Genomic DNA, 13,165 nt, shown 5'->3' on the forward strand with positions numbered 1-13,165 from the left:
AAAGTCCACTATTGAGACCTACTTCTCAGGGAAAAAGAAAGTTTTCTTTCAGAATATTACTTTTCATTGACAATGCACCTGTCACCCAAGAGCTCCAAAGGAGATACACAATGAGATTAATGTTTTCATGTCTGCTAACACAATATCTGTTCTGCAGCCCAGGGATCAAGGAGTCATTTCGACTTTCAAATCTTACTATTTAAGAATTACATTTCCTAAGGCTATAGCTGGCGTAGATGGTAATTCCTCTGATGGATCTAGGCAAATTAAATTGAAAACCTTCTGGAAAGGATTCACCATTCCAGAACATGCCATTAAGAACATTCTTGATTCATGAGAAGAGGTCAACATGAACAGGAATTAGGAAGAAACTGATTCCAAACCTTGTGAAAAACTTTGAAGAGCTCAAGACTCCAGAGGCGGAAGGAACTGCAGACAAGGCGAAAACAACAAGAGAACTAGATTTGGAAGTGGAGCCTGAAGATGTGACAGAATTGCTGCAGTCTCATAACAACACTTTAACAAATGAGAATTTGCTTCTTATGGATGAGCAAACTAAGTGGTTTCTTGCGATGGAATTTACTCCTGGTGAAGACACTGTGAAGACTGTTGAAATGACAGTAAAGGGTTTAGAATATTACCTAAACTTAGTTGATAAAGCAGTAGCGGGGTTTGAGAAAATTGACTCCAGTTTTGAAAGAATTTCTTTTGTGAGTGAAACACTATTAAAGAGCATTACAGGCCACAGAGAAATAGCTCATGAAAGGAAGAGTCAGTGGATGCAGCAGACTTCACTGTTGTCTTGCCATAGCCACTCAGACCTTCAGCAACCCCCACCTGATCAGTCAGCAGCCAGAACATTAAACCAAAACTCTCCACCAGCAAAAAGATTAGGACTCAGAGAAGGTTCAGATGACATTTAGCATTTTTTAGCAATAAAGTATTATTTTAAAATTAAGGTATGTATATTATTTTATAGATATAATGCTATTGAACAATTAATAGACTAAAGTGTAAACATAAGTTTTATATGCACTGGGAAACCAAAAAATTTGTGTGACTGGCTTTACTGTGATATTTTGTTTATTGCAGTGGTCTGGAATCCAACTCACACTATTTCTCAGGTAGGCCTGTACTCCAAATAACACACAAAGCACATGAAACCAAATTCCAGTGTGAGGTATTTCTTTTGAAATTAAGCTCTCAGAAATGTAATACAGTTAACTTTCCATGAGCTTATTCTCATCATGGAGGAAAATGTGCTCTTATGTAAGCCAAGACAGAACTGAGTTTCCAGAGCAAAAGGAGACTTGAACTCTCTATAGTATCTATCAATATCCACTCCAAATGACTTGTTTTGGCTTCCCAGTAGACATCCATTCAGTTGAAGCAAATTAAAAGTTTAATCTCCAGACTCAACTACCACAGATATTCCACATGTCACTCTCTGAAGGCACCGGGCACGGCAAAATTTGCAAGACATCTAAGGGGACCAATTTTGCCGAACAAATTTGAAACAAATGGAATCTCTTGTCACCAGTGGCAGTGGTGAGAGTAGAACTGACTTCATTTCAAAAGGAACTACACTGCTCTGAAGTAGTCCTTATAATAGAAAATTGAGAACATTCTTGAGATGACTTCAACATAGGAATTTTAAGAAAAGTTACCACCTGATCCATTCCAACATAAAAGAATGTGCCAATAATATAAATGTCAAATGCCAACCCTCATAAAATATGTCCAAAATCCTAGTACTGAGTAATATCATTTCTAACCCATAAATGATATATTTATGTGCAACACCTTGTATGTATTGTATATGTATAATATTACAATTGGCTTATGATGCTAACATTAAAATAGTCTTTCTATTTCCTTCAAGGAAAAAAATGAACCTGAGTTGGAAAGTTGAATTGTCTGATCAGGATTTAAGTACTGCTGTTAAATTACATTGTCAGCCTTGTAATAAATTCTGATTAAGAATTTACACCTTTGTGAACAGATTAGCAAACCTAATTGATTTTGACCTGTTAACTTCAATTTGCAGCTTTAAAAAGGTGTAACCTCACTGAGATTTATGGTTTGAAGTTCTTGTGTTTAAATTAATAAATTCTGCATTTGATCTCATATTAAGAAGAATTTAGTTAAGTATATATATTTCTCTGAGTGGAAACTCTGCCCTAACTCCTGGGCATTGCATATATTTTCATAAAGGTCCCCATTTATTAATATCCAAACATTTGAAGCAATAATTTTACATCTCATTTATTATCTGTCAACCATCAGTTTCTAGTTTCACATAATTAGGAGGGGAGCTTATCCTATGTTTTTATCTTCACATCATCCTTTTGGACTTTGCCTGCAGTGATAGACATATGGTCAGGATGTTCTAATTCAGTTGTTAACATACCATATTGCACATAACCATCATTTATCATAGAAGCTGTTAAGGACTCTAGGAAAAGCCAGGGACAATAATTATAAATTATCACTTGTAATTATATTTTAAGGTTTGAAAAATCATGATTTATAGAAATTCATTATGTGAATATGAATTCTGGTTCAAAATAAATACAGAAGCTGAGTGCAGGCTCTGTTTTCTGGCTCTTATTTCATCCACTTTATTCAGTTTTGGCATCAAATGCATCAAAAATATTTTGGCCAGTTGACAAGCAATATGATCCTATATCATATAGTACTTAAGTCATCTCAAAATATTTTATATCATACAAATCAACTCTTTTAAAACTTACATGTGTATCAATAAAACTTACTGGGGAGCTAATTAGCCTTAAGTACAATTGTAGCAATGTCTGTAAGAGATTCTCTATTTTAATTGGCATCGTGTTAATTTTTGTTCAGTCATTTTCTTTATTATGGCCAATAATAACTTCGCCTTCTCCAAAACCTCAATTCTAAGGAATTCAAACTCTGACCAACACTCCCTGACCTTCTAGGTCTCTTTCCACTTCGTCTTCAGAAATGTATTTCACATCCCTAGGATCTCTAGCTTTGACTGTCTGTCGTTCCTTCTTCATCATTCCTTTTATGTGCTTATTTTCCTCTTCAGCCATTTCGATACTGGTTCATCACCATGCCTTTGCATATATGCTCTAACCCCTGCTCCTTTTCCCCTCCTACACGTGTAGAACAAGAGGAGGTGATTGGGGTAGTAGCCTTGGGCACAACATGTAAAGAGGCACCAAAAACTCATCATCGAGATAATATTTTAGTGCAATTTTTTAAATTAGTACAAAAAATCCACCATAAGGAAAGTAGGATTAGTATTTTTCCTTTTGTCTCAGACTTCACTATGGCACATCTAGGCAACATTGCTGATCTTAACTACCAAAGTCATGCATCCCTCAATTATGTAAGAAATTGATCTATTCTATCCCAATTTCTCAAAGAGTCTTTTTTTTTTTTCATATAAGATGCTGGATACAATATTGGGAAGCATAGAAACTCTGGAGTCAGTCTAACTGGTTTCAAATCCCTGCTTTGCTGTACATTATGTATTTGCTTCGGTGAATTTACATAATTTAGGGTCTTAGTTAACTCATCTGTAAAGTGGAAATATAAATAAGGGATAAACAATTTTAACTGAATAAATTATTGTATACTGTGACAACCTGCTTTCAAAAAACATCTTTGGTTTCCTGTTTAAGTTGATTATGCTTTTTAAAACATGCCATGCTTCTTTTGGACTTTGCACATGCGACAGAGAGTTCCTCCTTCCTTTCTTTCCCCGGCCTCATCTCTTATAAAATTACTGCTTATCCTTCAGAACTCAGCGAGGTTGTTATTTCCTCAGGAAGTTGCTATCTAACCCCTAAATTAAATTACATTTCCCATTTTAAGTACGCACATCAGCACGTACTTTGTAGCATTTGCCGAAGTTGAGACGATTCATTTATGCATTTGATTGTTTAATGCCTTCCTCCTATACTGAATTGCAAGTTAAGAGTTCAGTTTCTGGTTTTCATTTCCTTGATATTTTATTTCCAACATATAGTACAGTCTAGTAAATAGTAGGCACTCAAAGCAAACAAACAAAAAAAAAAAGCATTTTGTGTGAGTAATGTTTGAATAAAGGCTGTCAACCCTGTATTAATTGATTTTCTTTCCCTCAACATTCTAATAAAAGAACTTGGAAGACAAAGACAAAAAGCATTCAAATCAACTAATTTATTCTAAGATTTTGCAGGATGTAGAGCAGGAAAAGTTTGATGCCATCAATTTGAGGGTATTTTACAATCATAGAGCTTATTATTATATTAGGTTATTATGTCAGCAATAAATTATCATGATAGCTCCTGTCATGCTTAAAAGGCATATTATATAATTCAAAATTTATTACTGTTAACATAGGTTGAAACACTCTAAATAAAAATCAACATTTTTAAAATGACAAAAATTTTTCTCAAAAATGCCAACCATTAAGTCCATTTATATGTTCTCTGAAATATTACAGCTACACAGAAATAAAAAATATGACTAATAGGAACCAGGATATAAATTATTTAACTAGAAAATCACTTTTTATTAACTTTTTATGACACAATTAATTAAAAAGAAACTCATGTGATGAGTGACATTTTTAAACTGCAAGACACAATGTAAATATTTATGCTACTTGTATAATTATTACCTAAAAGGTGACTTTTTTTAGCCTAAATGAATATTTGGAGTTTATAAACTTTACTGTAGCAAAGAATGCATCTAATATTGCAATTAGGTAATTTTTATCAAGACTAAGGTCATTCATCTAAGTAACTCATTATATACTTTTAGCATTTGTCTTTTTAGGAAATTCGTCTTCTTTCTCTTTAAAGCATCAACTGGTCCTTTGGTGAATCAGGGGGCGTGATTTTCTGTCCCCAGGGATTACAAAATGTACAGAAAGTCCATCAAAATTCAGCTCAGGTTTCTGCAATCCAGTATATGCTTCTCATCTTTAGTCATGATGTCATGCTTCAAAGGACAGCAAGATAAGAATATACTTACCCCATGACAGCTTAGAGCCCTGCTAAGAAAACCTTAGCTCTAGAAAAACATAAAAATCTTAACTCAAAGATGTGATCAAGTTAAGCTCCCTTCATACCCACCTGAAACACAAAAAGCAGAGTATGAGGTTACTCAACTGTCAAGTAACAATGCTGTTGCAAGGTGATCACTGAGCTATCTTCTTGTTTTCCCACGAAATGCATTTTGCCAAATCTAGTGGATTGGATGACAAAGCAAAGAGATGATATCTTGGACAAACTGTTCACATGTAAAACTAATGATGACAACTGTGCGCTGTCCAATGATGGAAATGATGATAATTAACTATATTTTATAAGCCTAGTTTTAACAAAGTCATCTTAAGAAGACATGTGAGTACAAAGTACAAAGCTCCTAAAATTCATTTTAAAAGTATTAGTGAATATGCAAACAGTTATGATTTATTTACAAATACATTTTATAGAGATTAGGCAATATTCTAGTTACTACATTAAAAAAAAACCTTTAAAATGTTTTCAATGGATGCACTTAATTTAACTGTTATGAATTTTATTCTTCATATAAATGAATGTTTTCCTGAGATAATCTTCCCTTAAATCCACAATGTAGCTTAATCTATAAAAACATTGCAAACAATTTATAAATATGTATTTTCATTAATTTTGCATTCTATATTTACTCTTATGTTTATGGAAAGAATGGAGTTCTAGTTCTTTGCTATGTGTTTTAAGAACTTGGTAAACTCAAATGTTGACAGTCTTATTTATAGCCAAAGTGACATATGTAGAAATAGTAAAACAAGTGAATTTTTACTCTGAGTGTTGAGACACTCAAGGTATTTAAATAAAGTTGAAGAGATTTAGAGCCACAGTTAATCATAAAGGGTGCTTAGTTAACCACGTTATTTTAAATGGGTGAGTATACGGAGGAACAGAACAATTTGGGAATCCACAACGGACCACCCTACTGGTTACTGATAGATCAGTATCTGAAGACCATAACTCTGAATGCCAGTATCCTACACAAAGATGAATTTTACTACAAGTTTTTGTGAAACTTACTTATATTTAACCCAACAGACTTAATGTAGATGATTAAGTTCTTGAAAGGGTAATTATTATTAGGAAGAAATTTTATCACTATAAACTTACAATCATAGGTTAATATATGATAGCCATTTCCTTGGCCTAGAATGGGAGAGATTTACTTTTGTGTTAGAAAAAGTCGAACTTCATTATTGATCTAGACTGGTCTGTTTACATGTTTAAATATCTGGTTTGTTATAGGTGAAGCAATTCCAGAGATACTGATTTCTGTGTAACATATAATTCATGTCATGTATTTCATATACAATTGTATATAACATGTTCAATTCCACATTAATTTTTATTTTAATTTACTATTCAGTTATAATCACATTGCATAAAACAACCAAATATAAGAATATATTTATAGTGGAAAGAAAAAAATCATATGACTCATGATCTTAATTAAAATACAATTTTAACTTGTTCCATCATTCAGAGTCATTTTAAAATGAATGTAAAACCAGGCCTTAGAAAAGCTGTGGTCATAAAAAGAGAAGTTACAGTCTGAATATAAATTTAAATACACAGGTAGGAATTCCTGTCTTCATATTCTAAACGTCATTTGATCATTTTGACCCCAAATATCAGTCTGCCAAAATGTGTCCCTCTGGCTGATTTTTATCAGTGGTTGGATGAAATAAGAAAAAAAACGTGTACTGAATGCCAGTTACATCTGTCATGTACCTCTGCCGCTCCCGAGCCCCCACACTGAAAACATTAGCGTTTCTATCACACTGTAGTTAAATACAATGTGAGTCTTTCCTTTGCTATGAAATATTCAAATTATTTTTAAAGACACTAAGATGAGCGAAAAGCTTATTTTCTAAATGTATACATAAATTAGGCAAAAGAGAAGGTAATATTAAATTGTAATTTTAACATTCAAGACCATTTTAATAGTTTAAAAATTCTGAATACAACCCTCAAAATAAAACTTAACACGTTTAAAATTCTGTAATCATTATTTTACTCAGTTACTGGTACAGCATAGTTGATAATTGGAGTTTTTACAGTTCTATCTATTTTTCATCTATCTTTCTATCATTTATCTAGTTAAAGATGAATGGAAATGTCCTATCAAAAGTTGATAACTTTTGGAATGTTGTATTGTAAGGAACATAATTTTTTGGAATAATTTGTTTCATCTCTGGAATATTAGGTTGAGTCTAGGGGTAGTAAATTTGAGGAATGAACACCAATCACATAACATTCTGTGATGAGAGGGGAATCCAATTGTTAACATTTTTCTAACTGTTCATATATGATGATAAAATGAAATATTTATATTTCAGTTATTTTAAAAATATATTTGTTCTGTGTGACTTTAGAGAGCAAAACTAGAATAATTTTTGAATAAAATGCATGTATAATCTGACAGACAAGGAGGTTCTGGTACATATGCCACAGGACTTGCCTAACAACTCATGCTGTCCAACTTTGAACAGATGGCTTCTGGTGATAATGACATTCCACTTATAGATATGAACACTGAGAGACTGAGTGACAGTGTGTTCAGTGATGACAAAGAAGAGATTTATGCATTAAAAGTATTTTGTGCTTTTGTGATTTTATGATCAATGTGGAATTTTACTATTTTAATATTTAATATTCATTATAATGCAAAATACAAGCTGTATATCAGTAAAATATCTTAAATGATTTCAAACAGCAATTACAAAGACCATGAGAGGATTTGGGGATTGGGAAATGAAATATTTATACAAATAATTATCTTTGAAAGTTATAAAGCATAATGGCAAAAGAAACACCTGTGAATAAACCACTGTTTATGAAGTAGAGCATTATCAATTGCTGTAGATTGAATGTTTTTACCCCCAAAATTCTTATGTTGAAGTCTAATCCCCAATGTGATAGTATTGGGAGGAGGGCCTTTGGGAAATATATAGGTCATGAAGATGGAACCTTCTTGAATGGGAATAGTGCCTTATAAAATAGACCCAGAGAGCTCCCTTGCCCCTCAGAGGTCAGAGTTAGAAGATTCCTTGATCTTGGACGTCCCAGCCTCCAGGACTGTCAGAAGTAAATTTCTGTTTTTATAAGCACCCTAGTATTCTGTTTTAGCAGTCCAAGTGATCTAAGACACCAATGTAGATGAAGCATACACTCTTTCCCTACTAGAAATAAACTTGATCTTCATTTCGGTATATTATTCTTCCAAGTCATGTTTGGTACCACTCTTAGACCAGTCAGGAAAGGCTCTTGCCCTGAGCACTACACTTAGAAAGTGCTACAGTATCACAATTATACAAACAAGACATTCTTTAAGAATGAGTAGCTTTCTCTTTCCAGACTCACTGATGGCACCTATGACCCATAACTCTCAACAGCCACTCTCGTAACTAGACCTGTTTAAGCTACTTTCCACATCACTTGTCTTAAATCCTTGAGAAAAAAAAACAAAAAAATGTACCTAATCAGATTGTCATGTGCCTCCACTTAAACAGAACACAGAGATTACTTCTGAGGGTGAGAATGTCTTGAATGATTGAAACACTTAGGTAGGGGAAAACACAATTTAATTAATATACCAAATAGCATAAATAGCGTACATTCTTCTAGAAGAAAGTAATTTTCCAGAGTGCTTAACATTCTTTTTTTTAATCCTCTTTGAGTCAATTCAGTAGTATACAGTAGTATACAGGAATTGACTCAAAGAGGATTAAAAAAAGAATGTTAAGCACTCTGGAAAATTACACTTTCTTCTAGAAGAATGTATGTATTCAGTAGTATACAGGAATTAGTGTTGAATTCACAACAGATGCATGTTTTGCAATATTAAATAATTCATGTCAATTACTTTTGTAGATGACGGATGAATAAAGACAAAGATAGAGACAGGGATATTCACAGAGAAATAAGTGTAGAAACAACATGAATAATATTTGATACTATTAATATACATTACTGAGAGGATCTAAATATTGTTTTAAGAGATAACATTATAAATTATAACAAATACTTTCTCTGGCTCAATAGCTCTCTTTTGTGCTTGTGAAATCATAGTAACTTATGTTACACTTGTAATTCTGTTCTTTGTTTCTCTTATCTCTGTTTCCTATTTTTTATCTCATATTTCTGAGCTAAATTCTGCATAATTTCTTTAGTTATGTTTTCTGGTTTAGTAATTCTTCAGTTTTGCCTAATATGCTATGAACATATCTATTTAGTTGTTAATAAGTAATCATTTTTTATTTCTAAAGGTACTTATTGGAACTTTTAAAATCTACTTTCTTCCTTTTGATATTTTATTTCCTGCTTATTTTTATGTTTTTTATTTTAAAAACTAATATGTGGAGATATTTTATATCTGTAACTGTTAAACCTAAGAATTGATTTTACTGGACTCTTCTGTGTCTTTACTGACTTCTACTTATGATGGTGTCTTTCCTCATTTGTTAAATTTTTTAAAGAATAATTTTTATTCAATATTATCTGTGGGATTCTGAAGATACAATTAGATAATGCTTTTTTTCTCTTTCAAATTTTTTGAGATATAATTGACGTATAGCACTGTATAAGTTTAAGGTATATATCATAATGACTTGATTTACATGTATTGTAAAATGATTACCAAAATAAGTTTAGTTAGCATCCATCATCTCATGTAGGTATAAAAAAAGCAAAAAAAAAAAAAAACACATTTTTTTTTCCTTGGAATGAGAACTTTGAGATCTACTCTCTTGCTGACTTTAACATGAACCATACAGCAGTGTTAACTACATTCATCATGTGGTAGATTACACCCCCCGTACCTACTCATCTTATAACTGAAAGTTTGCACCTTTTGACACCTTCAACTTCCCAGCTACTTCCCACCTCTCAACACAAATCTGATTTCTTTTTTCCACGAGTCTGGTTTTTGTTTTTTGTTTGTCTTCTGAGTCCACCTATGAGATTATATAGCATTTGTCTTTGACTCATTTCACCTAGCGTATTGCCCTGAAGTTTCGCCCATGTTGTCATAAGTGGTGGGAAGTGCTTTTCATTAGAGAAGTTTTGAACTTGGTTCTATTAAATTTAAGGTAGAGCTATCAATCTAGTGCCACTTTGATTTCTTAGTTTACAAGTCACATTTTACAAATTTTATAAATTTGCACTCTGCATCTATGTTATAGCAGCTTCACTCTTGGTTGTACATTATCAAAAGAGACTTGTTTTTTTCTTTTCTTCCTGAATTTTCAGTGTGTTAGGGAGGTTTCTTACTATTTTTCAGAAGACATGTAGAATGTCAAGAGATTCACCATCTTGAAAGGTATAAAAATTGGAAATATTGATGATGAATAAACACTATTCATAGTTTCCTATAAAAATAATCTATACTTACAATTGGACTACCTTAAACTATTATTGTATCATGTGGATCAGCATACTTGGAATAGAAAGTTACATTTTAACAGTGGTCATTGCTATTAATAATGAGTTACAGTCAGTCTATATGACCAATCTATTAATAGTAGTACATTATCAGCTTCGAGAACTTTTAAATTTTAATATAAGAAAGTTTATTGCATTGCTAAAACCCTCAAAAAGGGATTTCATTCAAATTAAAATTGAGAAATAATTTATTTTTATATTACTGTATATCATAGCCAAAAGTTAGTGTTTTCCATTTTTAATTTTTAATGCCTAATTAAATTATAAATTTATTCTTTGTCATATACCCATACTCTTTTTCTACTCAATGCTGCTAACAATATAAGATACCTAGAAAAATATTTTACCATTTGCAATTTATTGAAGGTGATGGCAAGAGCAAGACTAAAATGTGTGTGTGCGTGTGTGTGTATACATATATATGACAAAGTGGAGTAAGATTGATCAATGCCACAACAGAAAAATACATGCTCGTAAATAATACATAATGAGAGATTTTATTTTTTAAGTAGGAAGAGGATGGCATTTGGAATGGTACTTAGAGAAAAAATAAGAATTTTAAAAGCTTTAAGAAATTTGACAGAGAAGAAAGAAGAGATGGAGTTGGGGGAGGAGTAGTTTTAGAGGAAATATACCAGAAAAGGTGCTTTGCAACTTGTTGGAAATATGGTCTCTGTTGATAAATCCCAGTATGCTTATAACTTCAGCTTGGTTATTAATGTGTATTTTACTTACTCCTTCCCTGCTACTAATAAGAAAAGAAATAGGAAGCAAGAAAATCTAGAATTTTTCAAGAAATGGCATAAGAAACAAAAAGGAATCAAGAGGGGGGAGAGTATAGTTCAGTGGTAGAGTGCATGCCTAGCATTGACAAGGTCCTGGGTTCAATCCTCAGTACCTCCATTAACAATAAATAAGTAAATAAATCTAATTACCTCCCCCCAAGGAAAAAAAAAACTAAAATTAAATACAATTAAAAAAAAAAGGAATCAAGAAAACATCATAGTCTACTTATGAGTGCAAGATATGTTTTAAATAATGATGAAGTTATTAGGTTCTGGAAAAAAATAAATGCTGGTTAAATGTGCATTTATATACCTGTGCACCGAGTATATTTACTAAAAATTCCAAATTTACAATTTTGTGTATGAGAGATAATGATCTGAACTTCCCTTCTGTTATAATTTTCCATTGAAATTGTGATTTCTGATTTTTCTTTTCCCATCTGCAAAGAAGAAATTGATTGCATATAGCTAATGATTAGTGATACCTATGTGCAGAACTTACTATATTTACTAGTGTTTATTTTTGAGCCCTTAGAATATTTCATTACAAATATTTTATATATCATTATTGCTTGATTGCCTGGGTGCTTTTTCTAATCATACTAATTTCTTCATTGCATCTCATTATCAGTATATTCATTGAGGTTGTCCATGGTTGTCTATCCAGTATTAGCAGTCTGGGCAGACTCTTTACATAATTTTCAATAAAGTAGGCATTCATTTAAAGTTAAAGTAACAGTGTTGATATAAGGAAGCAATATCACATGTTGATTCTTGAGAATAAACCTTAAAGTTTAAGAAATTTGATTAAACCTCAGGCTATATCACTAATAGGCTTGGATTTTATTCCCTCCAAACTCTAAACAATTGGTTTCCTTCTCTGTAAAAGGTAATGATAATACTACCTCATAGAGAAGTTGTGAAGATTCCATGAATAATATTTGGAAAATATTTAGTACAGGGCTTAGCCAGTGAGGAACTGCTCACTATGTAACCAGTATTGCGACTTTTAAGGTGTTCAGTATTTGAAGTGACTCTTTTGCAACAAATTGAAGGGAATGATGTTATCTAAATATCACAGGACCCCTCTGTGCATAGTGTTACACCATAAAATCAGAGAACAGCATTGCATCGCAGTAAAGAGGGTTTCGGTGCTTGTCATGGTATCACTGAGTATGCTGATTTAAGTCACTATGCATAGGGTTTCGGGGGTCACTATGGGGTGACTGCTGTCATCTAACTGTGTGCGAGGGACTGATAACAAGTGACTGAATTCTGCTGTCACGGTGAGTTCAGAAGACCGTCCCAGAAGTAAAGGTAACTTGGGACTTTTTCCCCATGTACTCCAGTCATCTAGTCTCTTTCAGATTGGCAATATCAACTCCACATCTGGACAGCTCACGTGTAACCATGGTTGTGCTCTCCCTCCTGAGCAGCTGCCATTCTCTCTGAGCCTCTTTCCAAGTTCCCTGACTCAGTGCTTGTGGGCTTTGTAGAAGGCATCTTTGAATTTGCTTTTGCAGCACAAAAGTAAGACCCTGTGGGAAGCCATGCTGTGCTTTGCTCAGTGAGAAGCGAGAAGTAAGCAGGGTACTTTTTCTATCCCAAAATAAACAGCATGGTCCTAAACAAAGCTACTACACCGTGCTACTCTGAGTCTTCCCTGCCAGGGAGATAAAGATATGCACCTATCTGTTCACTGCATGGGTAGTACCCTGGCCTGAATAAGCCTTTGCTCTACAGATTGAAGATGAATGGAAGTGGACTCTGCCTAGTCTTGCTCATTCTTTTGTTGGCCAATGAGAGTTAGATGTTTGTGGTTAACTATAGATAGCATGTGGTAAAATAACAGATTTTCTCTGTTGACTCTCTTTATGGACTAAGTGTGAC

The sequence above is a fragment of the Vicugna pacos genome, chromosome 2 (assembly GCF_048564905.1).
Source record: "Vicugna pacos chromosome 2, VicPac4, whole genome shotgun sequence".
NCBI classification, from domain to species: domain Eukaryota; kingdom Metazoa; phylum Chordata; class Mammalia; order Artiodactyla; family Camelidae; genus Vicugna; species Vicugna pacos.